The 25775-nt window shown below is 42.3% G+C and overlaps 1 long non-coding RNA gene across 1 annotated transcript; it reads right to left on the reverse strand.

The window, feature by feature from the left end:
• LOC110399003 lies at positions 636-25775 on the reverse strand. The gene is made up of 3 exons (XR_002438810.1): positions 25548-25775; positions 23426-23506; positions 636-1066 (listed from the first exon to the last, which is right to left on the reverse strand). It is a non-coding gene; the product is annotated as an uncharacterized LOC110399003 (long non-coding RNA).

The raw sequence follows: 25775 nt of genomic DNA on the forward strand, positions 1-25775 counted from the left end.
TCTTGCTGAAATATTCATTGACATAAAGATTATCTCTTCTTCAGGTTAGAAATAAAGTCAGCATGAAAAGTTATAAATACAAGACTTTAATTAGACTTTGTATTTTCATAGTAAAAGTGTATGTGGTCAGAAGAGACAGAAAGCTCTCCACCTGTAGATAGAAAATTTATGCCGAATTTTACATGTAAGAATCTATTTTGTTATTTACTTTTTTTTATCCAACTCTCCATCTTACTTTTATTCCAAAATAACTTTTCTAAGTGACATCTTTAATATAAAATAACACATTGATTTCTTTTGAATTTAATCCAGGATGCAGGGTGCCTTCATCTGGTTTCCTCCCAATCTCCCTTAAAGCCCAATAAATCTGTGACTATTTCCTCACTGAAGCCTCAGGGGATATAGAATTACTTCACAACTCCTTGAGCCCAGAGCCCTCAGCATGGCTGATGGAGAGCCAAGATCAGAAGGGAGCTGCTGAAATTGGGATGTGAAACAAAAATAATCCCCTGGAAAGGAGAAAAGCACAACGACAAAAGAAAATCTTTACTGGAATTACATCATGATGATTATCAGAAATCACATTTAAGTGTTAGAAGAAAAAAAAGAAAGAAAGAAAAAAACAAACCACAACAATGACTTTCTATGCATTTGCTTCTACCAATTGTTAAAACAGTAGCAACTGTCGTATGTTTCCAGTTGTAGCCCATCATTAACAAAAACATGCGGTGGGGGTGGGTTGACAGTTGGACTAGATAATCTGAGTGGTCTTTCCAACCTTAATGATTCTATGATTCTACAATTCACTCGATAAGGTCATGGGCCAATGCAATTTAGTTTTATCATAGTACAGTCAGTAGTTCCTTGCTTTTCCAGTAAGGGGATAAAGTATGCTTCAGCTTTAATTTTATATAGTTCTATTTTTAAAAAGCTACTTACAGACCCCATGTTGCTGTTTTACTGCTTGATCCATGTCATATTAAGCTCCATGTCTGCGTAAGTTTTATTGAGCATTGTATTACTGCTGGCTTTGAAGTTCAGTTTCATATGTACATATAGGTTCAGTCTAAAGGAAACAACAAATTGCTCTGGTTACCACTTACATTAAAATGCATAGTTCTGTGACTGTGATACACAGCATGGTGTGAAGGATTTCAGTCACCAACACTGAAAGAACAGATTTTTGCCACTCCTTGCCCCCAACAAGGGAGAAATAAAAGCAGTGTTTGGCCACTGATTCATTTGTATTCCCCTGAGGATCAAAGTGCAGTTGCATAGATCCAATGCCTGTGCAAAACCACCTGCTCCAGTCCCTCTGTGCAGGGAATTTCCAAGGGCAGCGGCAGTTACTTGTGTATTTTTTCGGCACATAGCAAGAGAGATGGAGCTTACGGCTGCCCTAAAGTCTGTGGCAGAAACTCCCATATACATTTCCTAATGATCCACATTTTTAAAAGCTTATTGCCCTGTATCTATTTGCAGACAGATCCTTAATGGGATTCTGAGAGGGGAAGGTTTCTGTGGTATGCTACATGGGCTGATACTTCTGACTCATCAAGACTGTGAAACTTGATAGGGATGGGTGTGGTCTTTGGTGTCACAGGAACGACTCCACCATTATCAGAATCCACTCCATGACTGCATCATCTCTGAATATCCTACAGTTACATCAATGGCTATATCACATTAAGGACTCTTCAGATATTTCAGCGTCTCACTTCATTCCCAGATGATACAGATTTCCTGCAGCCCAGGGACCCTCTCGCTAGGCTTAGCTCTGCAGGTCTTCCTCCAAGTGCAGCAAAATTCTCTTAACAGGATGAAGGCAAATTGCTCAATTTGAGCATGTCCTTATCAAAATGACTTTCTCTTCCGTCTTTGTAGTTTCAAAGCAAAATTTGCAGGCATGTCACTGTAATTTAATGATCTCTCTCCTTTCTGCTGAGTGCTTCTAGTGTTACAGAAGCTAAACCATTAAAATATGTGTTTCTGTCACAGCATGGATGCTTGGCTCTAAGTATTACTTAAAAGACATGGGTAAACACAGGAAAAGACGTCCCAGCAGGAGGGAAGTGATTGTGGGGACAGTATGTTCTGACAGCAATTCAAAATTACCAGCAGGCTGCAGAGTAGGAAGTCACATATAACAAGTTGTTTTATTTAAATAGCCAGCAGGTCTCAGCCCAGAGAACAATAGCGTCTGCTCCTACAGATGGTGCCATGCTCTTGCTGGGAACTTCATTTGGTCAAGCTGATAAAGGCAAGAAAAAAGCAGATAACATTGCAGAGGGATGCACTGGGCTGAGAGGTTGGCCCTGATTCTCCTTTTGCACACAGCAGAGAAAGTCACGTAAGGTGAGCAACGGTGTTTCATGGTGAAACTGGAAAGCAACAAGACATGTCTGGGCCTTTCCAGCCCTGGGGTGGTCTGTATTTTTCCTTTAAACACCTGTGTGTTTCTTAGGTCATAGTCTATAGTCATGTTGGGCTGGGAGGAGGATGTGGCACAGAGATTGGAAAGGGCAATGAAGCACAAATGGGGACCTCCCCCTCATCGACACAGGAGTAAAAAAATTGCACAGCAGCAGATGGGCAAGAAGAGGTGTTCCTAGAGAAGAGGAGGGCTGTTTTGTTTTAAATACACCTCTTTCTTGCTGTCTTCTTATTTCTTCGTTGATCCCACCTTAATGGGATCTCAATCTCCAGTTTCTGCTCCTGCATCCCTCTGCACTCTCTGTGGGCAGCCCACAGCACTTAACTCTTCCTCTGCAACAAATGACAATTTGGAAAAAAATCAGCTGCAAAATTCTGGCTTTAGGGATGGTTCAAGCCAAAGGGTGCAATTTTACTATGTTTCAAACAGGGAAAATAATGTGAATGTGATCCCTATTTCATGACAATTAAAGGTGTGAATTGAACATATCACCATCACTTGCAGATTATTGATGGCGCTGAGAAATTTCCTATTTGCTCCAATGGGTCCACATCTCACACAAAGATTCCAGGGCTACATACAAGAGATATATATATCTCATCTCTTCCTTCTATTCATCTCTTGCAACACACTGAGCAAAAGTCTCCATAATCCAGAATTTTATATAGCCCTTTATTTCCATATGAAGCCACTTTAAACAGCTACTTAATGCAAACAGCAGTGATTTTGGTTCCTTTGACCTTCAGAAGTGTAAAAATTATTGCAATAAGTAACTAAAAGATCACGCTTTCACTCACTCTCTTTGTGGTACCCAGCAAAGATCATCTGGCATTTAATTAGTGACCATAAAAATAATTTGTTCCTTTAATAAAGGAAAAACAAACAAACAAAACAAAGCCTAGGAACCTGCTCTGGCTCTCTGTGCTGCAGGAGATGTGTGTGTTATATTCTCCTAATCATGAGTAAGAAGTAAGCTTGAAAATGCCCAATGAGATGCGTGAGTGCCAGAGAATTCGTAAGTGAATCTCCTCTTTAATTGGAGCCTAGGTTAGTAAGGGACATGGTATAGTCTATGAGACCTGCAAGTCTCTAGCAACACTAAGGGGGGGCTGGCAGCAGTCTGGTTTAATTACGCTCATTAATAAAACAATTTGACATAAAAGGATGGTTGGTAACTGTGACTGTTAGCCAGTGAGATGGCAAGTTCCCAAGTCTTTGTGGGATAGACAAAATCACATGTGAAAATGAGAGGAAAAACTGGAGAATGACATCAGGGAAAACTGAAGATGTCAGAGACTCCATCTCCATGGAGTCTGTAATTTTAAGTATCAAGTGGAATTGTTAATTCTATTTCATGTTAATGAGCTCCCATATTGATTACATTAACTCACAGAAGTAGTGCAACCATGCCTGTGGTCCAGGAAGACATTACACACACAGGAGTGTAGCAAATCATTTCCCATCATTATCAGTTCACCTCAGACTGAAAAAACACAACCTGAGGAAAGCAATAAACCACTGTCTGTGTCTCCCTAGGCACAAGAACAGTGTTGCTGACACTGCAAGATTTCATTTAGATATTAAAAAAATTCTTTCTAACCAGAAGGCCAGAAGAGGCCAGTGACTGAGTTTGGGCAAGTCATGCAATGTCCATCATGAGAATGCGCACATCTCTGTAATGGGTTGGATAGGTCTAAATGATCTTCTCTCGGGGCAGGGAAAGGATGAAAAGCCTTCTCAAGCTCTCTTCCAGCCTTATATTCCATTTTTCCAACTACTAAAAATTTTCAGTTTCTTGGGATGCCATTGTTTCCTGTTTTCCCTTAAGAAGCAGCTGGGAAGCTGTCTGTCCACTCAGCAGAAAGCTTTCCATTAGAATCCATTGAACGTATGCGCTGCTCCCATCCATTTTGACTAAGACTCTCAAAGAGTGGGTGGGTAAGATGAAATCCAGTGAGATTACCAGTTCCCAGTGGTGTTCTTGGATGTGGAAAGCATGCTCCTCCACTTGGGGAATGAGAAAATTTCATGTATTTCACATATACTGCTGAAAAAGCCACCCGAGGGGAACAACTGTGATGTTTATGACTGGGTGATGCTTATGATCAGTGATGACTGGGGTGGTGTTCAGAGCAGCAAACCCGAGATGAAAGATTTCATATCACATTACCAACCACCCAACCTAAATGCGCCAGCAGAATTAATGGAAACCCTTTGGAAACTCACAGAATTCAATTATTTTGGCTAAATTACCACATCCATGGCAAATTACAGGCTGTCTATTGGAAAATATCGTCTCTGAATCTTGCCATTTTTTGTTCTTCAGTTCTGTTTATCTTCCCAGCATTTTCCCCTCCTGGCAAAGGCCCAGTGTTTTTTGGGAAGGACTAAAGATAGGCTTTTGATCCACAGAACACTATTTAGTGGTTGAACAAGGTTGCAATTAGACAGTGTGGTCTTTGATTCCTCTGCAGGACTGTGATATCAAGCTTGCAGTGTGACCTAAAATACTATATTCAGATACAAACCCTGCCAGACCAAAGCTGCACAGAAAATCTGATGAGTGTTTAGAGGAGAATGATAAGGGTCATGCAGTCACAGGCTATCAGAAGCTACTTCTTATCTGGATTCTCTTCAAGAGGTTCGGACAGGGAATTCCACTGACTTTAAACACCAAATGGGTGAGCTTCACATCATCTGTTGCAGAGCTCATTTCAGTCAAATGTTGTACAAGGAGCCCTAGGGAAAGAAAAGTGCGAGTGCCCAAACTTAGCACTGTACTGCTCAATGACACCAGTTTGGACTTCAAAAGTAACATACTCATGCAGAAATCAGAGGGGCTTCAAAACACTCCAACTTTTCCAAATAGTATAAAGAGGCTAGAGACGGAGCCAGGCTTTCTCTCCAAAATTTTAAGCAAAGATTTAAGTATACACTCCCTTTCTTATTTCTTGGGGGCATTTGAGATCTGATTTTCAAGCATGCTTCAATCTGCAGGAGGTCTGGATGGGCAGAGGATGGTCAGCATGACGCGCATCTCATGGTACACACTTCACAGCCTGGAGAAGTGAGATGGGAGCTCACATTCACTGTTGGAAATGGTCAGCCTCCATAGGCAAAATTGGGATATCTGAGAGTGAACACTGTGCCACTAACTGAGTGTCTGTGCTGTTAGTGGTTTTCTGAGTTGTGAACCAACACATCTCTCGCAATACAGCAATGTCTAGTCATTTCCCAGTTTTTAATGTGTTTATCACCACATCAGCCCTTTGAAATAAGGGATTACAGGTGAGAATTTGAAGCACAAAATCTTGGATCAGGTTTAAAAAAGATTATGAAGGCTTAGGCGTATTATCTGTAGTTTAAAAAATCTAGTTCCACAACAGTGACCCAAGATGACTGCGCTGGAGTTGGGACTTTCCATCCCAAGCCCTTCTCTAGAGGCATCGCACTATTCCTGTCTTTAAAACACTTTTCTTAATTTTAAATCATTCCCTTTAAGGCACTAAAGAGAAAGTATAATTCTGGACTTACAAACAAAATCATGTAAATATTACTGAATCTAGTGACATCCATAATCAAATTAAACAGAGTTTTCTAAGATTGCTGCTAAGCTTTCCTTAGACCATGGCACTATGGTATCTGTCTCTCACTGAATATGGAAAAGTCTGTAGAAAACCAGACAAATTAAACTAGAGCCATAGAATTACTCTGGTACTATTTAAATGCAGTTACTTTATATATTGAGAGATTGCTCCTTTTGTTGTTTTTTTTCTGCATTAGTAACTAGGTTTTCCAACATCCTAACAAGGGTTCCCTATAAATCGGCATTGCTATATTTCCCCATGTTAAGCAGGCAAGAAAGGAATTGATCAAAGCTGTTAAGAATGACAAACTTTTGAATCCATACTCTGTGCAGGCTCTATAATTTCTTGATGGCTGCTGGTTTGTCTTGAGGCATACAGGAGGGATGAATGTACCCCACAGAAAAGTTTCAGTTCAATCGGTTCAGCTTACAAAGCCAGATGAAATCTGAAAAAGTTTTATTTACCCCAGGGAATTTGGAAGGAGAGAGATTTTCACCCATGTTGGTGATTTCACATTAACCTCCAGGTCAGGCCAACGTTGTATTATGAACATTATTTAATTAACAAAATTCATTATTTAATTAAAAAAATTAATGCTTTGAAACTTTAAATATTTGCAAATTCACCCCCTATAATTACTTTCATTCATTATTATTTATCTAGGTCTGGAGTCAGCCTGTAGCAGCTCTCATTTCCCGCAGTGGAAACAGCCAGGGGAGACAACCCCGTCACTCTCTGGAGGTGTTTAGATGGGAGCCGGGCTCCTCCAGAAATCTGGCTCCAATTACGAGCACTACATGCTTTGAAAATCTGACCCTCGCGCCCAGTGTCGGCTAGACATTTTACAAACAAGTCTGATGATAATGGCATAGTCATATAGGCAAAGTGCTCCCAGTGTAGATGCAGCCCGGGCTTGGGGTTTTGCCAGTGCAGCATTTTGTGGATGGGCTCACACCTTGTTGTGCTGCCAGCAAGTCCTTGTGAGTGGGGCTCTGCCACTGGGCAAAGCCAAAGTGCCCAAATTCACCATCGCGCTGATAAAATGTGTCATCAGAAATACTCTGCTGTGAAATAAAGCCTCAGGTTTCCCAGATTGCACTGGGAGAAAACTAGACATTCATATTTGTTGCTTATTTTTCAAAAAATCAAAATATTTTACTTAACCTTTTTGAGGAAATGTTATTTTTTTTCTGATTCTTCTCCCATCTAAATTGTTTTCAATTGCAAGTTTTCATTAAATAAACTACCACATTCAAAATACCTCATTTAACTCATAGTATTTTCATCTTGTGATTGCCAGGGCTGCTCAACCTTTGTCAACAGCCCGCTGGATGGCCTGAAGAAAAACACGTCACCTTCTTCTAGCTCTGTTCTGTTGCTGGTTAAAGGAGAAAGTGATGCTGACATGCTTCTTAAGTGCTTGGAGATTAAAATGCTCACACTCCTGATAGATGGAGAGAGTCTATGGGTGTATACATGGGAGCTAATAAAGCTTTCAGTACAGCACTCTGCCACCCTGTACCTACGACACTGGTAAAAATATCCACTGATGTACTTTACAGCACTGTTTCCCATACCCATCCCTCTACCTGTCAAGCCCTCATGACCATGAAGTAATTGAAATGTGCATGACTGGCGCCTATAAGTCCAGCAGCAACAAAGAATTAATCTGAACAATGACATCTCCTAAATAGTCATCCCAGCACAAGCTCAAATTGGCCATTTCACTCTTCCTTCTCTCTGGCTCTGCAGTGGGACCTGATGGCATATTTGGAGAAGAGTCTCATCTTCTCTCAGTCATATGAGTGAGCTGGGGGTCAGCCTCTTCTCTCTTGTAACTAGTGACAGGACGAGGGGGAATGGCTTCAAGTTGCGCCAGGGGAGATTTAGGCTGGACATTCGGAAATACTACTTTTCTGAAAGAGTGGTCAGACACTGGAACAGGCTGCCCAGGGAGGTGGTTGAGTCACCGTCCCTGGAGGTGTTCAAGAAACGTTTAGATATAGCGTTGGGAGACATGGTTTAGTGGGGTTGTTGGTGGTAGGTGGATGGTTGGACTAGATGATCTTGTAGGTCTTTTCCAACCTAGCTAATTCTATGATTCTATGATTCTATGATTCTATATGGTTTATTTTTTGGGTGGTTCTCTGTGGAGCCAGGAGTTGGACTCAATGACCCTCATACATCTCTTCCAACTCGGGATATTCTATGATTCCTTCACAGTGTGAGCATGGCTAGGCTTTAGGGAGAACCAGAAAATAGGAACAGAAAGCTTGGCTCCTCGCTGTGCTGCAAGGCAGGGGCAGTAGAACGCCAGGACTGAGTGACAATACAAAAATAACTGCCACAAGAAAGCAAAACTTACCAAAAAAATATTCCTCAGTATTCCACAAAAGGATATCTTTATGGTGTAAAATCCAAAAATGAATGCTGAAGTTTTCACCGGATCGTTTGCTATCCTCTCCCACTCTACTGCTCAAGCAGTGAAATGTGTGCAAATGCAGTGGCAGCAGTAGAAGCAGCTGCAGGATGGCCAGAGTGTACCCTGAGAAACCTGACTACCAACTGGCCTACATTATAATGATGCAAAAGCTTAACTTGTATCTTGAAATGCTCAGTCCCTGGTCCTCATAATTCTCCTAATAGCAGTCACGAAAGAAAAGAACACGCAAATCAATTTATTGCAGTTCTCAGAACAACTCAGTTTTGCTGTTTCACTTAGGTTTGTACAGAGTCTAACCACAAAGCTTTTCAGTGTGGTGGTGGACTCAGTGGGAGGCACGGCCATTAAAGGCAGTGCCAAATGTGGCAGATAACTGGACACACACCACTCCTTCTGCTGGATAGATGTGAAAGCTATGCTTCTCCTGTGGATCTTAATGAAGGACTTCCAGACTAAGCACTTGTGAGATGGGCCTGCACTTGCTCTTGCCATCAGCGAAGCTCACAGGTAAGCCTGGGTACATGTTCACAAGCACCAGCCCCACCTTTGGGAGCCATCCTCTGGTGGTCCTTGGCACCTGAACTGTCCCAGCATCTGCCATTGCCCAGGGCTGGCATCCCGAATCTGGGGGCCCTGAACCCCCTCTGTAAGATCTCTGTCAAGTGTTTCAGTGGAAAGTACAAGAAACCCTCTAGTGGACAATTAGAGGGAGTGGGTTTAGCTTCCAGCGAGCGAATACTTTTATTGCTTATTGGATTTAATGCCAGTCTGACCTTGCAAAGACTATTCTTCTATAGGGAAACTCCTAGCTCCTTTTATTCTGTATGTTCTCCTGGTTTTGGCCACACCTCAAGCCAATGCCTTGAGCTGGGCAAGAATTCTGTTCTCACAGGTGTTGGAGGCTTTGCCATGGGTAGCAAGGGCTAAGACATTGCACAGTGCCTGCACCCCAGTGGCAATGCAGGGCATGAAGGGGCTGGAGCTGCTCTCTGTAACTGCAAGCAGAGCAGTGGATTTTTAGAGGTAGTCAGGCATGTAACTACCTAAGTACCAAAGATTTCCCCTCAGCATCCTTGTAAATCCTGAAAGTCTTTGGGTAGTTTAAGCTCCTCTATAGCTCATTAAGCATTTAGGCAAGAACCTTGCAAGGGTCCCAGTACAAAATGCTGTCTCTCTGAGCCCAATGGTAAGCTGAATAGGGTAAAGCTTTCATCATATGAAGTTTTTAGGGTTGCAAGTCCAGATTTTTCTTGGCCTTTGTATTCCTGAAGGTTTTTTTGTTTTTGTTTTTGTTTTTTGGCTAAGCAGGTTTTTTTTGTTTTGTTTTGTTTTGTTTTTTTGTTTGTTTTTTGACAGAGAGAGAGAGAGAGAGAAATACATTCATCTTAGCTAAAAGATACACCAAAAATCCTCCTAGAAAAGCTGTGGCTATCAGGATGCTTTCACACTGAGAATGAATGCAAAGCCTGCTCCGATGTGTGACTGTGCTGCTCAAGCATGATCCCAGAGAGCTGACACTGAATGTCACTAAAGCTTGGCCCTCTGACCCTGTACAGGGATGCTGCACAGAGCCACTTTCACTTGGACGTTGCAGGAAATAAAATGTGCACAACTGTGGCCAGCTCAGTTTTAATTTAGGCTACCTAGGCTGACTGCTCAGCCTCTCAAGACAGCTGCACATCCAGTTCATGGTGAGTACCCCATTTCCAGCACCTAACTAACCAGGCCTGGAGCCCTCAGCACAAGAAAGTTGTGCAGCTGTTCCTTTTCTGTCTTAGTAAATAGTTTTTAATCTCAAACCAGAAGTTCCACTATGTTTTTTTTTTCTTTTTTTTTTTTTTTCCCAATTCTCTCCCTCATCCCACTGGAGGTGGAGTGAGCAAATGACCCTGCGGTGCTGAGCGGCTGCCAGGTTAAACCACAACAGGTGGCATGCAGAACTGTGCCCTCCACACACCCGCTGAAACCTGATCTCTAAAACATGGATGGGAACACTCCCTTTGAAAAGTCACCTTTCCTCCTCTAGCCTTGCTGCCCATCCTTTGTGCAGCTGCTGGACCCCTTCTCAGGAGTCAGGAAACCCATGCTCCATTCCTTCCTTTGGCTTACAGAAAATGAATATTCATTTTCCCATCTCGAGGGGCAGTGTGGAGGGTGACAAGGGCTCATTTCAGCTCTTCGGGATACAACTGCTCTAGTGTGGAGGAGAGCCTTCAAACTACATGGTACTGGAGAGAGCAGACACAGTACGGTACACACCTCTGTTCTCTGATGGCTGGGGCTCCTCTGGAGGAAGTAAAGCATATTTTTTCCTATTTGAGTTTGTTCCTGAATTTTGTTCTATTCCTATTTAAAGCAAATATATAGGTTAGTTCAAGTAGGTGCAGCAGTCGCTGCACTGCAGCAGACTTCAACAGGGGTCTCTCAGTTTCTCACTGGTGTGAAGGTGGAGAGTGAGCTGCCATGGCTCAGTGAGAACCTTAGAATGGATGCTTGTCAAGTATAAAATAATGTTAACAAATTAAAGCAATTAAATTTAGGATGTGGTATGTCAGAAGAGGAAGAAAAATGCAGTCCCTGGCATCACATTGGGGTGCATTTGTCACCGAATGTCTGGGGAGATCCCAGCAGATAGAGAGACCTTTCACTGGATGCAGAAAATGAAGCTCTCATCATCATCCTAGGTTATAAATGGGACTGTTGTTGATTTTCTTCATGTGAAGGTTGTCTGCTCCCCAGCAAAACATTAACGGTCCCAGAGAAAAATTCACACAAGCAGATTTTCTCCCCATTGAGTTCCCCCTTTCAGGCACAGCCACGTTCGCTCCCAGCTCGGACCGCAGCTCAGCCATCAAAGTACCTTTTGTGCTTCTCTCCAAAATAGTTTATTCTTCTCTGGCAAACAACATCATTTAGCACTAGCTGGAGGAGCTGAATGGGCTCAAGTTAGGAAAACCAGATGTATTTGAATCATCAGTCAAAATTAGAGGCCAGCACTTGATCTATGGCAAGGTAATGAAAAGAGTCACTCATACATTAATAGGGCTGAGCCATAGGAGCACCGCAAATCACGGAGCGGGATATTGTATGAATGTGTCAATGTTACTGATATCCAGGGGCCCGTTACCGAAACACTCACTGATGAAAGACTTTGTGTGTGCACGCAAAAACAAGCCAATAAAGTCCTGCTCATTGCATGAAAACAAAAACAAGATCTCAAAAGGCTGCGCAGTGCTAAAACAACAATCTCCTGTTACCCTTTTTGCTGTCACTGGAGCAAGACACTGGACTTGAGAGACTTTTTAAAATTATTTTTCTAAATGTTTTTTTTTCAGGCTTAACAGCCTACCTCCAAGGTCATGCCATGAGAAGTGATGACTCAGATGCCATCAGTGGGTTTAACACCCTGTCCTGTTCTGCCATTATTTATTGCTGGTTTTAAAGCAGGGCCTCAGTGCACGAAGCTTTGTACAAACACACAGTGAGGACAGCCGAGGCTGAGGGCTCACAGTTGGTAAAAGCAGGCTGCAAACTCTGCCTTGTCCATTGCCAGTGGTGTGCAGAGCATCTCGAGGATGAACGCTGGAGCATCTCCCTGTAGTCTTGGGGAGATGTCACCTCCAAATGCAAAGATAGCCCCAGAATTGGTCATCTAAAGTGTTGATGAGAGGGGATGCATTTAAGGTAGAGATCTGTGGAAGTGCATGGAACCATCAACCTGAGCCATCTCTGACCTCTGGAGACTACGAACATGCGTGGCTGGGGCAGGCAGAACAGGAACAGCCTTGTATTCGTGTGATGGTTTGTCTTGAGCTATGGTGTTTTTTGTTCTGCCTAGTGGCCTGAAGTTTGGTGTCCCTGGTCTGAATGTTATTACTGGCAGTCTTGAAGGACATGCTCAGGGTCACGCTGAACTTTAGGGATAAATGTTAGGAATAAAACTCAGAGCTCCTCAGCCCTATCTAGATGCCAAGGCAAACGGGTTTTGGAGGATGCATGTGACCCCTAATAAGCATCACCTTCATGATATTCTCATTCCATTTGAATGGCTTTCTGGTGAATAGCTAAGAAAATGTGTAGAATCAGATCTGCAGCTAGCACCATCAGGAAAACCAGCTTCTTTTGACTTGATTTAGCTGTCAGAATTTGACACCGGTCTACAACAACTGAGGATTCAGCCCTCTATTCTTGGCAAGTGATCTATAATGAAAGAATGTGGATACACTTAAGCAGCTTGCTCTTTTTTTTTTTAAGATCATGATTTGTTCCAGACTAGTAATTAAATTTAGTTCTTTCAGTGATAGGAACTGTTCTGACAGCTGCAAATCATAATAATATGCATTTGTATACATTTGTGTATGCATGCTTGTTGAAACAACAAATACAGTCACTGACTTAGGAACACTGCACTGTATCTTGGAATTGTTCTTGTGAATACCCAGTGTTTGCATGGTCAGAAAAACCTATTTGCAGGCAGCAGCATCTCTACCTGTGATGCTAGTTGGGTCAGCCCCAGGTTAGCCCAGCCACAAACCCCAAATTAAATGGTTCTTTCTTCTGATGTGGCCACAAAATGTGCACTGCTCATCATCATGGGGCTGTCCCACTGCACTGGAACCATTCTCTTCAGTGCAAATGGACACTGGGGAAAGAGAGAGTTATTAGCAGCTGAGTAATACAATCCAAATCTTGCCAGGAGTGGTGGCAGATAGCTAAGTGAAAGTAGATGCAATGCACAAGGCAGTGCATCCTGCTGGGGCACCAGCTAACTGGGATCATGTTCTCCATGGAGGCAAGGAAAAGGTTGGGAGCAGCTCCCCAGCTAGAACTTGTGCTAACCCTGCTGTAAAGACATGGCCAAGAGAACTCACCCCACTTCTCAAACATGCATTTGCAAGGCATTTGAATGGCAATCACAAGTAGAAATACCACCAAAATGTTGCTTTATTTCTGGAAATCCAGTGTAATTCAAAGCGCTTTTTATGAGCTGCCAGATCTGTTTTCATTGATGAAAATTAAGGTTTCCCAAAAACCAAATGGCAGAGTGTGAGCCTGCCAGTTGTAGTTCTCTTAGATGGCGGCACTGGTTGCTGAGTCTACTATCTGGGCGTGCAGCATGGATTCTCCACAGCTTCACATTTGGCTCCTGCGGCTGATAGCCACGTTCTTGAACCCCACATAACCCGGTCTCCTGGTCTGCGATAGATCTGTATGATAAAATCCAGCCTCACTGGGATTTATTTTCATCCCTCTAATGAAAGTGTTTTGATTCATTTTGCAGCATGGTTTAGAGAGCAGGAAATTTAAAACCAGCTTTATGTGCGGTAGGCTTGAATGCAGAAATGTGCTTTCAGCCCACCCAATGGGGTACAGGCTGGTGTGTGACAGAAAAGGAGGTTTGTGGGCTTCAGAAACACTTTCCTCACTATACCACCAATTCACTCCTCAAAGAGCAGTGAGCTATTTGCAGTACCTCTTCCTGAGCGTGAGTGAAGGTCTGTCAAGCAAGGAGGATGTATAAGAACTGGGTCCTCAAAGGGCTGTCGGTGTTCACATTGGACATGGATGTGGGTGCTGGTGCTGAGCTGCTGGAGAGCTGTGCACATGGGTCCCAACTGACAAACAAGGGACTTTCCCAGTCTTGGCGTTATTTTCTGAACATGTTCTATTAGACCTAAAGGTGAACAAAGAACAGCCAGCAAAAAGAGGGAAGTATATGCCCATGACTTGCTGGTTACAAAAACAAAAAATAGGAGAGTGCAGTACAAATCCCTGTTCTGCATCAGCCAGACAAAGGATGCAAATCCAAACCTAGGACTGTGGGAACCACTAGGTTTTTTAGTATAAAGCAAGGGGTGAGATGACGCTGTTTGGAGCAGATCCTACTGCCTCTGCTGCAGTGAGAAAGGCTCTTTTCAGGCTACCCACTAAAGGACTTGCTGCTGCGAACTGCAGGTGGTGTGAGGCATCTCCCTCTGGCCCAGAACTGAGCACCCCATGGCCCTTCTTCTAAGGTGCCCTCAGTGCCCTGGGACAAGCACATCCCTTAGTTCATTATGGGCAGGGGATAAAAGTGGCATGAGGGTATCTTACTCTCCCATACCTTCACCAGCACCTCCTCGCCAGTTGTCACCACTGACAAATGTGAAATAGCTTTTGAAATCTTGTTTTTCTCTCTTAGAGCATTGGCTGAGTTTGGACAGCTTAGAAAGCTAACAGGAATACTGGTTTTAATTTTAGGGGAGAAAGAACAACCCTTCCAAGCTTGAGTTTGTTTTCCAACTTCCAAGACAGCGACCACATCCTCCCTGGTTTACTGCTTCTCCTTATCTGACAGACGCGGTCATGCTGCAGGGATAAAAGATACTTCCAATGCAGAGGTCCCGCGTGTTTATTGGGAACAGCTACATCTCTACCCAGTGTGTTTCTTAAAACATTTTAAGAGTTTCTTTGATGGCTAGTATAGGGGTTGTATTCCTTAATTCTTCTGAGAAAAAATGACCTTTAAGCCTCCAATTTTGAAAACTGTTCCAAACCATGGAGCCCCGAGTGCCAAAACCTTTTCACATTCAAATCTCTTTCAGGCAGAACAGCGAGAGGAGACCAGAGTTAGTGCACTCAAATGACCTCATTTGCCACATCAGAGCACAGAGCATTTATTCTGCAAAGAGCATCAGTATGTATGCAGAATCCAGGATGTCTTGTTAGCCAGTTGCTTCAATATTGCTAGTAATAATCCAGCTTTTATATGGTATGGTTTGGCTGGGAGCAAATGTATAAATTCTGCAACACACAAAATTTTGAGGTCCTGATCAGTAAGGCCACTTTAGCACATGCGTAGGTTCAAGTACACAAGTATGGCCATCATCAGAGCTTTCCACAAAAAAAAAGTTTTCCAGTGGAAAAGTAACTGTTAGATATTTGGGGGGTGGAGGGTAATTTTTTTTTTCTGAACTAACTTATTTGTGAAAGTTATGCTGTTTGAGGAAGATGCCAAGTAATCCTTCATAATTCAAATACTTACTCTGAAAGCAAGATGTCTAGATTCAGCTCACTTTCCATGGCAAACGGTGGGAGTTTCAGATCCCTTCCTTTGTATCCCCATTCTCTTTTATGGGCTTGGCCAAGTATTATCTCCCAGAAAACAACTGTTTTCTCACATCATGAGAGAAAACTGTGGTGTATCACTGCAAAATGAATCTGAGCGAGTCTGGTTGATTGAGGCAAATGTGCGTATAAGGAACTTAAAGGGCAATTATTGCAGGGTAGCACATGAGCATTTCCAACTTTAAAAAAGGGGAAAAGCAATCTTCAGCTGTTCAAAAAATTTGCCCTTTATTAAGCAAAGCTTAAACTTTTCTGCAAAGGATACTAATGAAAACAATGCTGCTTTCATTTCTGCTAAAGTACTAAAGATAGCATTTCTGAAGAATTTCTGAGGAAGTAAATTCTGAAGAAAGCCAAATTGGGCCAAAGAAGAGGGACTGTATCTGGGGAAAGCCATGATTGCTGAAAACAATTCATTTTTAAGATAAGCATCAAGCAGTGGCTTTGCCTTGCAAAATCATCCTTGTAGAGCAGTAAGTCCTCATAAAATAATGCATTGTACTTTGGGACCGTAAATGCTCATGTCTAAGACTGTAGCCCATACCAGTGCAGGACTATTAAATATTGCTGTGCATTCACTGCCAGTTGCAAGGAATAGGGCTCACGATGAATAAATTGATATCTGCATGGGACGTACTATGAGAGCTATTTGAAAGCTTTGCTTTCAGTTAAATGCTGGTAGCCTGCTTGGTGCTGGCCAAGATTCTATAACAGTGTCGTCTCCCAGGACTTGCACTCTATATGTCAAGCCTTGGAAAAGCAGGATGCAGCTAAGAAATCTAGAGGGGGGATTTGTTTGGAATTTTTCTAATTATTTAAGGCTTAACTCAGCCCTTACGCACATTTGTTGCCCTATAAAGCATTTCACTCACCAACAGAACTCATTTCAGTGCAGAGCTCCCAGAAGGTTCAAGTCACCTCAGCTGCCCTGAAACACAGAACTAGGGTAGATAATGCCACCACTTCTTACCCACAGGTGCCCAGAGGTTTCTGTTGGACACTGTAATTGATGAATTTGCACAGTGGTGATGTAGGTGGTGAGGAGACCTCACAGTCCACAAATCAGCAATAACAGCTGTGCCTTATAGGGTTGTTTAAAAGCTAAAAGATCTGCCTAAGCATCAGTCACTTCTTTGCTTGGTCATGAGGAACTTCAGTGGTAGCAAAGCACTAGGAAAAATAAGATGGGGATGATGCTAGTGGGTCTCAACTGGACTGAGTACAAGCAGGATCACAGAATCATAGAATCATTAAGGTTGGAAAAGACCACTAAGATGATCTAGTCCAACCATAAACTCATCACCACCATGCCCACTAATCCATGTCCCTAAGCTCCACATCTACCCTCTTCTAGAAAATCTCCAGGAACAGTGACTCCACCACCTCCCTGGACAGCATGTTCTAATGCCTCACCATTCACTCTGAGAATAAATTTTTCCTAATAACCAATCTGAACCTTCCCTAGTGCAATTTGAGACTCTCATCTTAGAAGCCCATATCCCTTGGCCAGCCTCAAGGAAGGAACAATGCAAATGACAAACAGTTCCCCCTAGGGCCAAATGAAAGCCCGATTTCCCCTCACTGTTAATGCAGGACTTCCACTGCATTTGAGAACTCATGATAGCTTGTCTCTATCTCACCAGTCCTGTGATTCAGGACTTCTCAAGAAAGGGTCATATTAAAATTATGGCACTAACAGTTTGCAAAACTGATAGGTTGAGTGAATATTATTTTAAGGGAAGAAAATATTGCTTGAAAAAATTTTCCTTTAATATAGCAGCATTTCAGTCCCAAGGCACAGCTGTAACGTGCTCCGCATCATCACCATGTTACCCCAGGCTGGTGGTAGCCAGCATGTCTGACAGGAGGCCAGAAGGATGTGGTTCAACTCTGCCAAGTGGATAGGGCAGCAGTTTGCTTTTGTATGTGTGTGTGTGTGTGTGTGTGTGTGTGTGTGTGTGTGTGTTTGTTTCATGGTGGGGAAAACATGAAGAAGTAGGTATCAATATTTGGAGTCTGCTGCCCTGTAAGCAGATGCACTGTTCCAGTTCTTCTGCCAAGGAGCAGATTTTACAGCAAGAGGATGAATTTTCTAGAAGAGCTGATGTTTATCCCAAGCAATACTATACTCAGCCCTTTCTTCTAAAAGTCCAGGATGCCTTATCTGACCCCAAACTCTTAGTCAATGGGGACAGAGGAGGCAGTGTCGTCCTTTACTGGTTACATCTTACTTTGCTCTAAGCTTTCTCTTATTACGCGATGCGTTAATCTTTGCACATCTCTGTACTGTAACAATTGTGCTGGCACAAAGCACTTGATTTAATCATGCTGTGAAACACAGATGTGTGTAACAGAAGTTCCTCAATCTCGTCAGCAATGTGAGCATGATGGGAACAGCAGGCAGAGCCCTTCGGACTGACCCAGGGCTTTCTCCTTCCCCCCTTAGAGATTGCTGGGATGTGTGAAAAAAAAATACAGAACGCAGGACCCAAACCACTCCACACCTCATTCCCATGGTGTACAATGACTGTAACAACCAGCTCTTTCAAAGTGCTGCCATTAAAATAAAAACCCTCATCAGATCTGCTGGCACCACGCGCAGCGTGTTCCAGGTATCGCTGACAGCCAGGTGACGTCTCAGCCCTCAGTGAGGAAACACTGGGCTCTTTTTTCTTTTCATCAGAACTGATGAAAGTTTATTTTGTTGTTGATATCACTTTCTGCTAAGCAACACTGTGAGCCAAACAAAGGGGCTTGGGGAGAAATGCGGGCACCCAGTGTCTTCCTCTTCTCCTACTTTGAGACAAGCTGGGCGGGGTCAAGGGCACTTAGGATCATAGAATCATCAAGATTGGAAAATACCACTAAGATCATCCAGTCCAGCTGTCAGCGCATCAACATGTGAGGGACAAGCTGCAGGATCACATCCACTACTGTCTTGCTGCATGGCTGCCATATGCTGGAGAGGTACTGGAGCCATAGGAATGGGGGATGAGGGGACACTGGGGCAGGAATATGTACAGCAGTACCATCTCCTTGCTGGCTGCCACCATCCTGCCTTGGGTAGTGGGGCAGCCCTTTCTTCCTTTCCTTTCTTAACTATATAGGGAGAACTAATTTTGGTTCCGAAGTGCATCAGGCTGGAATTCAATTCAGCACTTTGGCACATGTCTGGTTTTGAGTAGGTGCTCAAGACCATGCAACATTCATGGCACTTCAACACATATCCAAAAGTGAGTGCATACCTCAGGGTTTTGCTAGACCAAAGCAAATGCATCTTAATTTGTCAGGTTTCAATCTAAGATGCCAAAATGTCTGAGTCAACAGATGGGAAAAATGTCCAGAAAAGCCAGATTCATTTACTTTGTGTGAAGTAATTCAGCTGAGGAGCCTAATACCATGATTTCAGTACAATTTGAGATTCATGCACTACCTGGGCATCCCTGCCCATGGCAGGGGTTTGAAACTAGGTGATTTTTAAGTCCCTTCCAACCTAAGCCATTCTATCATTCTATGGTTCTATGAAAGCCTCAGTATTGGGAGCAGAGAGCTATGAACCTGAGATGCTCTCAGGAAAGAAGCTGAGCTTTTTCTCTTACTCCTTGCCAGAGAAAGCACTCTCAGAAGAAAACGTGGTATTTTTCTAATTTCCTTTATGAATCTGCGCTCTCAGCCTCATCTGGGACCATCCTCAGGGTCCTGTTCGCGACTGTCTCTGACCACTAATGAAGCCTGGATGATAAACAGGAAGGGAAAAAAAAAAAAGCAACAAAAAATGAGGAATAAATGATTAACATTTGAGTACATAGAATGTCTAAGAAAAATGCCGTTTGTTTTTCATTTTTGCTTCTGGAATTAATTTTAATGTAATACATGTTCAGTTATGAATTTAGTTCTACAACAGTTAGTAGCCTGATGATAAAGATCTTTAGCGTTATCCAGGGGTTTGATCTGTGCAAGTTTCCTTATGGATATTTTTCTCAGAATCAACATGATACCGTAAACAGAACTAAATACTATCTTTTTTCAATTCAAAGGAGACATACCTTGGGCCAAACTTATTTACAGAGGAAGGAGATAAAAGGCACTTTTAGGGATTTCTTTATTATATCAAGGACAAAACAAGCAGAGAGTCAGAATAGGGAGGAGAAAAACAATTAACAATTGGAAAAAAATGCATTGTGTCTGTACTCTGGGATGTCCCAGTTTAGCAATGTGTATGCTGGATGTTTAGGAACAATTTCAGGGTTTAAAGGTTGGCACAGACCTTATTGCCCTCTGAAGGCATCAGCCATGGAGACTGGATGCTCTTTGCAAAGATCCTGTGTTTCAGACAGATATTAATAGTGTTCACTTCTCATGAGTTCAACTGCTGGTTAAACTTTCAGACCTGTTGTATACAGGAGGTAATTCACCACCAGAAAGACATTGTGGAGGTGCTTTTCTGCCTTCAACCACTCCAAGAGGAGCTTGGATTTGATTTCTTTTTTCATTTTACTTTAGCAAGAGTGAAAACAAAACAGACCACCATGACCTGGTGGAAATCTTACAGCATCCTGTGTTCCCCTGTTTCCTAGGTGGGAGTTCCCTTTAGGACTGGATTAGGCTAAATCAGATTATGCTCTACAGACAATGGTGTCCGCAAGCTGTAGAAAAAAGATGTCAGGGCAAATCTCTTCTCAGACCCATCGACATTATTCCAAAGCAAGCCTGTGAAATGAGTCCCTAAACCAATGCTCCTTTTGTGGATAGGCACTGGTGTAGCAGATCAGCAGCAGAATGTGCGCGTTTACCATTAACTGAAATTAACCTTTGCCCACACACCTACATCAATATCAAGTGAAGATGAAATGTAAGTTGTATACCAGTTGGCATCTACCCTATGTTGAGCAGCCACAGAGAAAAGCTGTGGGACAAACGAACATTTTGAGCAAAGGACTAAATTTGGCCAACCCTCACCAAGATTCTCCCCAGCCTTTCAAGTCTCAGCATTCCTCAGAGAGCTCAATATTTTAGATGAAGCAAGGAGGTGAATTAAGCTCTCACTAGATTGGAGCTGGCATTATAATACAATGAATTTGCAGTTGCAACCCAGCAGCAGTAATGAAGAAGCATTTCCAGCTCCCTTCTTTAAAGGGCTCTGTGGAGCTTGGTGACATCGTAGCATCTCAAAACACCTATTAGTGGAGAGTTTCCACGTGCATGCATGCGCGTGTGCTGTGAACATTAAATCTTCTTTTGAAGTCTTCTTAGATAATTACAGAAAGCATGAAGCTTTGTGGACCTTGCTGAATTAAAGCTTCTTTATTTCTTTCTTCCTTCCTTAAAGCATAGCTGTGGTTTTAATAATTTATTGTTTCTTGTTAAGATACTCATGAACTATCTGGGCTGATTTTTATGACTTAAGCCATTTATACACGTTCCTCCACTTTAAATCTTCCTCTCCCTAACAAATGACACTCCCGAGCAGGCCTGGGCTACCAGATTAAGCAGTTTAAAACCACGGTCTTTAGCAGTGCCTTGAATAGAAAATCCCACTTGATTTAAACACTTTCAGTTGCCCAGTCATAACTGTTAGTATAAGAGTACTTTCTTTAGACTAACTCTTTAAAACAAGATGCCCTTATTAAGGCATTTGGAAGTCAGTGTCATCTTTTCTGTTCTCTTCCAGGTTTTGCACAGCTGAATCTTGACCTACATTACGTCACCAATCCTTGAATTTGATGTAAGCCAGGGTGAAATCTGGCTTATCGCCTGTATTATAAACAAGGAAGATCTGAGAGCATTTTTCTCCTTCCACCATGGGATGATGTCACTGTATTTTGGATGCATTGCTCATATCAGAGACTTTTGCAAAGAAACTTGAAATCCAAGAAACTATGGGGAAGAATCTGTGGTCATCAAAACCCTCCAGCTGGGCAGTGCCAGCAAAGTACACCAGTAAAATGGTGAGAGAACTATCACTATCACCACCACTATGAAAACAATATTTAGTAGAAAATTGTGCAAGAATCCTCTTGGATTCTTGTATTATTTAAGAAAATCAAGTCAACAAATCTTTTGCAGTCCTATTTATCCTAGGGCAAATGAGATTCACACACAATATATTTTTATTAACAGATACTGAATTTTAGTTGCCTCTGGAATAATGATGAGATATCTAACACTTCGATGGCAAAACAAATGTGGGGAAAAATGGCTCAAGCAATGTGGCAAAGTCTTTTTCACTCCTTTTTCTGAGATGGAAAGAGATGAATAGACCACAGAGGAGACACAAGCATGGTTCTGCAAACTGAGAGGACACACAACTGAAACTCCCCAGATTCAAAAGCCCAACAAGTAGCATGTTTTCAGAGGCTTCCAATAAAACATTTTCACAGTTACTGTTCAAAAGTTTCTATCAAGCTAAAAGTCAGAGTCAAGGGTGCTAAGCACGGTGTGCAGCACGGGCGAGTTATATTCTCCTCCCAGTGTTCAGAGACTGTTCAAGCAAACAATGGCAAATACTTTAGCCATCCATGAGGGGACACAACGTCAATGTCCATATAAAGGATTTAGCTCACCTACAGGCATATAAGCTCCATGTATAGTTGGAGGCATGTGGCGAAAGAGAGGATAGACAATTTTCTGATCTACCTCAAGTAGTCAGCACAGCGCTCTCAAAGAAGGATAACAATAAAAATGTATGGCCTAAGCCTACAAGGTTGTGCTTCTAGTTGTTTTTCCAAGGGAGGTAGTTTCACTGATCTCTGCTTTACCTCCGTTATTGCAGATTGTGATCATGAGGGCTGTTCCCAACCACTGGTGTAGCATGGGGCAGAGGCAAAGGGACCCCAATCAAGAAGCAGCATAAAGGCTGCTGCCAGCCCAGTGCCTTCTCTCCAGGTTGGTGTTGAACCTTCTGAACTTCTCTAAGCAGCCCCATCACTGCTCTCCCTGACACAGGATGTTCTCCCAGTTTGGACATTTCCACTATGAGAGTACTCTATGCATTAATAGAAAATACTGCACTTTGGCAAACAAACCACAACATTTTTTTTCCATCACTATTTACTCTGAAACATGTGCTCTGGCAAGTACATACTCTTTATTTCTGTGAAATCCAGAAGATAAATGAGTATGTCTAATACTAAGCACAGTTTAGAAATATGGTCCAGTCTACCCTCTGATGCAAGACTGAACCATTTTTAAATCTTGGCTAGAGATGCTATATTATCAAATATGCATACACAAAGGTCATTAGAGTTCAGTCTGATTTTTTGTCTCCTTCTTAGCAGTTATTTATGTTGGTACTTGAAAAAAATTTATTGCTTTGTGCTCAAATTATATTTACATTTGAGCATAGAATTTCAGCACAGTCCAGCCATCGACAGTTTTTCAAAACACTTATTTCTTGGAAAATCTCCACACACTTTCCGTTGTGATCAAGGGACACTTATCTTAAACCACTTAGGAGCTGACATGAATGACAGTACAGTAGGTCACTCTGACCACATAAAGAATAGTTAGCCAGGAAGAACAAAGGGGAGGATTACGACTCTGTCTTCAGGACTTCTGACATGCCGACCCCAAAAGCTGTGACTGTATAATCTGTCCTTCAGTGTATTTACATTCCTGAAAATATAGGCAGTTTAAGATATGTTTTAAGCAATTTGTTGGAATTAGTAAAAAGAAAATCTTTTAGGGGGTCTGCTGTGATAATTCCTATTTATTTTAATTCCATTTTCTTTTTTTCTTTTTTTTTTCAGAATTGTGGATGTTGACATTGAGACAGAAACAAGACTTTATTGGGACTGCCAGTGGTTCAAAGATGAAAAGGCCTCATGAGGCTTTTTGTTATCAAATTCCACTTACCCTCCCTGTTGTAACTTTCATCACAGCTGAAGGGATGGTGCCAAAATCTGACTTCATTTCAGAAAGTGCCAGGATACGCCGCTGGAGTTGCAACAGAAGAAAGACAGTTGGAAGGAAGGAGACAAAATTCAATTCAGGTTATGGCCTGGGAGAAGGGGAAAAAGCTGGAGGAGAAAGAAAATGGTTTTGTGTTGCTTCCCAAATCTTCTCTGAAGTTGCTAGGCAGGTGGGGGAGATGAGGCCAGCCCAGCTCACCAACTCCACTTTTTCCAACAATCTCTTTTCAGATCACTTCTCCTACCACATGGGGAAATGGGAAAAATTCTCACCAAATCACTGCAAAGTCTGCCCTGTGTTTCCTGCCAGCTCCCTCCTCTTCTTTAAAGCAGGCAAGATCCTACAGCCCAACAGCAGCTGAGCAGGTAGCATCATTCTCCCTGCATCTTGGAGCTGGATAATACTTATTTTCCTTTGCCCCATTTTTACCCCAGTGATTATGTGTTGCTGTTTGGAGAAGTTTTTGGAGCAAAGGACCACTCTTTGCATATATTTGACAAGCATGCAGATCAGTGATAATCCTCAAATCTGTGTTTGCTTGTAGACAAAATAATGAGGCTAATAATACCTGCATGAGTATTGTATAAGCCCACATGTTCAGGAGGGAAAAGAAAGCCTTGTTACCTCCTCCATTCTTGGGTATTGAGAGCAGACCCTTCATAATATCTGGTCTTCCAAGTGCAGATGCTCACCATTATCTCAAAGATCAACTGACTCTTTCTGATCTCCACTTAGGTTTTGCCCAAAAGGAACATCCCAGATAACTAATCATTTCAGAAAATTGTACCTTATTGTGTTGGTTCATCAGTTTTCCCTGATTGTGCAATGGAAATAAGACTGCTTACTACACCATGATTTCTCAAAAATACTTTCAGTGACTCCAGCAAAAGCCATTTGTGTACAAAACATTATTAATATTGTGAAATGATGAAAAATCAACATGCGCCAGCTGTTACCACATAGACCTCTGTCCTTGGGCTCCTTTATACTTGACAGGTCTCTCAAGCTAAAGGCAAGGTGAATTCAGAGGGCAGTCACTACTGAATCACACATCAATAAAGACTCATTTTTGAGAACAGAGAGCCATTTTAGAATAGTCCAGCAGAAAATACTGTTAACCAGAAATAATGTCCACACATGAAGTTACTGAGAGACAAATGTCTCTGAAACAACAGTTCCTTCAGCATTACTCTGGAATAACTTCTCGCCCACAAGGAGAAGTCCTCATTTAATGTAAGACACTACAGTGCAGAGCATCCTGCAATCAGCTATGCAATCTTGCAGGCATCAATCCAGTAGTGATCACTGCACTGTTCCAGTTCACTGAAAATATATTCTTTTACTCTATTGAAAAACTATGAGCAATTTTGTTAAGAGATTATTTGCTTCTGTTTGAATTTGTTAAGAATAGAGATAGAACCAATGTGCATCTTGCCTTGTGTCCTCCTTCAGAGGTGACCAGGAGCAGACGCCAGGAGAAGAAGCCTCAATCAAATGAGCATACTGCTTCCTGTAGCGTATGCCTGAAGGTCTTGCTGGCCTTAGCTCAGGGACTTCCTGATACCTTTGGATTGTATTTGTATCTTTACTTTTACTAGGAATTTTCCTTCACAGCCTCGTCTAAATGTATTTGAATAAATTTATATTTTTGTCATAACACCCTGTGGAGGTGCATTCCACAATGAGGCCAGTTGTGGTGGGAAAAACTACTAGGTTTGTTGGGCTTTATAACATCTCTGCGATCATTTCATTTCATAGAGTCATTAAGGTTGGAAAAGACCTCTGAGATCATCGAGTCCAACCATCAACCCATCCCCACCATGCCCACTAACCTCAGTGCCACATCTCCATGTTTCTTGAATACTTCTAGGGATGGTGACTCCACCACTTCCCTGGACAGCCTGCTCCAATGCATTAACACTCTTTCTGAGAATAATTTTTTCCTCATATCCAATCTGAATCCAACATCCAATTTCCAATATCCAGCCTGCACCAGTTCTGCTCTGACCCAGACCTACCTGAAATCACTGGGAATCTTTCACTACACTTCAAAGCAAGCTCTTACCTGCTAACAGCATTTTTCCCACTGACTGCATGGAATTAGCTGTACAATTTGTGAAGGAACATAAATAATATTTAAGGCATATTTGGTGCTCAAAGTGGGTTCCTGTGCCACGCTTCCTTGCTCTCTGCTGCAAGATTTACATGCTACTTCATATTTCAGTACCTGACAGACCAGGCTTTTTTACAGCAGCAACCAGAGATAGACAAAAATCTTTTGTTCAGCACTTAT

Source organism: Numida meleagris, chromosome 4 (genome assembly GCF_002078875.1).
Source record: "Numida meleagris isolate 19003 breed g44 Domestic line chromosome 4, NumMel1.0, whole genome shotgun sequence".
Lineage (NCBI taxonomy): Eukaryota > Metazoa > Chordata > Aves > Galliformes > Numididae > Numida > Numida meleagris.